The following is a 3,327-nucleotide window of genomic DNA, read 5'->3' on the forward strand; positions in this document are numbered from 1 at the left end:
GCGCCTTCTGCAGTAGCGAGCGTGTAGGCTCCATATTCAGAAACACTTTGCTCTCTCGCCACGACTATTTTCAAAGGCCACAGAGACCGTTAGCCTCGTTTTGAAGAGTGCCTCTCCTGTTGATAATGTAGAAATCTTGTTCATCTGCCACTAGAACCTTAAAAACTCTTAAAAAACGGTGTAACTTTAACTAGAGCCTTTTGAATGTAGTGGAGATGCAGCGCAGGAGAGTTTAATATGGTTCTAGATGTGACAGGCGCAACGAGAGATTAATTGCAGGATGATGGATTCCTTTCTGACGCGGCAATAGGCGATACCAGGGCGGCGGAACGGCACGAGAGGGTGGGAGGTGTGGAGGGGGAAGCGAGAGGGAAGGGGAGAAGTAAAAGGGAGGTTATGGGAAGAGGAAGGGAGGGATAGGAGAGGGAAAGGGAGGGAGAGAATGGGAGTGGGGGTCTTTTTGAGGTGTTTATGGGGGTGGATGGGGATGGAGTGAGAGAGAGAGAGAGAGAGAGAGAGAGAGAGAGAGAGAGAGAGAGAGAGAGAGAGAGAGAGAGAGAGAGAGAGAGTTCTATTTGCTTATCCTTCTGAGAAGATTTATGTCATTTGTCTGTCTGTCTGTATGTTTACGTATGCATTTATGTATGTATGTATGTATGTATGTATGTATGTTCCTCTTCATCTGTTTGTCTGTCCTCCTGTATGTATCTGTCCGTCTGTCTGTCTCTGTATGTAATAATGATGCTACTACTACTACTACTACTACTACTACTTCTGATAATAAAAATAATAATAATAATAATAATAATAATAATAATAATAATAATAATAATAATAATAATAATAACAACAACAACAACAACACGATAATAAAGATAATAATAACAGTAATAAATATGGTAGTTAGAGGAGGAGATTTAGTTATTATAGTTTATAGTTATTCTAAAAAACTTAAATTCAGGTACTTATGCTTCTACAGTACATTTCAATCAACCTCTGTGAAATATACGTGCATATGTAAACTGTATGGTAAACTATTAACACATATGTAATCTGTACCTTCTTTAATCTCTTATATATATATTTTTTTCTTTTGCGTGACTAATTTTTGTTGTTTTCCTCGTCTTTTTTTTTCTTTTTTTCATATAATTATAATCTTACTACTTTTTGTGCCCGTAATGTTCTAAGAAGCGTATATTTACAACGGCATCTATGTATTTACGTATACGTGGCTGTCTGTATCCTTTTTTTTCTTTTTCTACCTTATAAATTACAGACACACACTTATTTCCGCACAGCCATGAAATTCCCGCCTGCCTGACTTACAATACACTGCCACAGGTATAAATCAGTACAGGTGAACACGTGGCAGCGATCCGGGCGCGTCTAAATGTTATTACGAACACACGTGTCTGTTCCCTCTGTTGTGTGTGTGTGTGTGTGTGTGTCTGTTACTCCCCCTTGCTCCCCTCTCACTCACCCTTTCACCTCCCTTCCGTCCCTCTTCACTCTCTCCCTCACACCCCTCCATCCTGTCCCTCTCCCTCTTCTCTCTTTCTCTCTCCCACCCCTCACGTTCTTCCCTCATCACTCCCACCCGTCCTCTCCCTCCCTCCCTCCCTCTCCCACCACTATCACCAGCACGGCGTGACCAATAACCAATACACACACGGTATTTAGCCGGTGACAGCAACCACCCGCCTTTCTCCCCCTCTCTTTCTCCTATCCCCTCCTCCTCCCTCTTGTAAACTACGAGTATATAGCCATCCCTTCAGCCTACTCCCCTTCTCTCTCTCTCTCTCTCTCTCTCTCTCTCTCTCTCTCTCTCTCTCTCTCTCTCTCTCTCTCTCTCTCTCTCTCTCTCTCTCTCTCTAACCGCCTCTAACAGCCCTCGCCGCTACCATCATCATTATCACTATTATCGTTATCATCATTACCACCATATTCACTATTCACTTTTTTTTCTCGTTTTTTTAATCCCTTTTCTCTTCCCGTAATTCTTCTTTACTGTCTTCTCTTCTCTCTTTAAGTAATTGTGTCCATTTTCTTTCAGGCACTTTCTAATTTACTTTTAAAACCAAGACTTTTTTTTTTTTCACTGACATTTGAAATTGTTTAACATTTTATATTTAACACGTAGAGGAACGAATCCTCTCGAATTTTAATAACCCTCTCCATTTTTCATCCTGGTTCTTCTCGTTCGGTTCGTCTCGTTGTTGTTGCATTAGCACACAACAAAGAGAAGTGTATGGATCCCTTTTCGTTTCCCTTTTTTTTCCTTTCTTTTGCTCCCAGATTTTTCCTTCCCATATGTGGAATTTACAACATAATGTAATGATGTACACTCAACGGGTGGAGAGAAAGGAGCAGGGAGCAAGGAAAAAGCAGTCTCTCTCTCTCTCTCTCTCTCTCTCTCTCTCTCTCTCTCTCTCTCTCTCTCTCTCTCTCTCTCTCTCTCTCTCTCTCTCTCTCATATCAAATATATAGACAAATAAATGAACAGAGTGATAAATAATTAAATAGACAGATAGACAGATAGATAGATGGATATAAAAATGTGGACAGGCAGACAAATAGTTGATGGATAGATAAATATGAATATAGATAAATATAGATATACATAAACAGATAGATAGATAGATAGATAGATAGATGGAGGAACAGATAGACAGACAGACAGATAGGCAGAAAGACAGATGATTCCCAACAGCCTTAAGACTTTGTGTATCTTGCCTGAATCAAGAGCTTCTTAAAAATCTGGCATGATAACACTTCTTTAGGGGGCGAGGCTCCCTTTCCAGTCTCACGCAGACAAAAATCCATATCCTCAACCGTCCCCATGGCGCAGTGGATAGCGCGCTGGACTTCTAATCCAGAGGCCGCGGGTTCGACTCCCGCTGGGGATGCATTGATTTTACTCTTACTGTAGCACACTGGCCATCGGGAAGAAAACGAACGAACAAATGGAACAAGCTGCTATGAAACCACTGATAAATATAGGAAATTAAAGACTCTAATTGAGTGAGGAGCACAGCACTCAATGAACCTGTTTTATTGTTTCTGTGTGGCATGAACACACATTGCAGCACGGCACCTGCGACACGAAAAAATGAAAAATATCTCGTGAAACCTTACGACCTACAAGGCAAAACAAAATCGCCACTATCATCTGGCGGAACATACTCACGGAACTGAACTTGCAAACACTCCTTTGAGGGAACGGCTGGTGGCACAAACTTCTTACTTCATTAGTGTACAGAACTGCAATGTGAGACAAAGAATCAGTTTGAAAGAAATCGGCCTTCACCGCTCGCCGCCCACACGCAT

The 3,327-nt window shown here is 41.4% G+C and overlaps 1 non-coding gene across 1 annotated transcript; it reads left to right on the plus strand.

Moving 5' to 3' along the window:
• Positions 1 to 2,833: 2,833 nt before the first annotated feature.
• Positions 2,834 to 2,906, plus strand: Trnar-ucu (transfer RNA arginine (anticodon UCU)). The gene has a single exon. It is a non-coding gene; the product is annotated as a tRNA-Arg (tRNA).
• The last annotated feature ends 421 nt before the right edge of the window (positions 2,907 to 3,327 follow it).

The sequence above is a fragment of the Scylla paramamosain genome, chromosome 15 (genome assembly GCF_035594125.1).
Source record: "Scylla paramamosain isolate STU-SP2022 chromosome 15, ASM3559412v1, whole genome shotgun sequence".
NCBI lineage: Eukaryota > Metazoa > Arthropoda > Malacostraca > Decapoda > Portunidae > Scylla > Scylla paramamosain.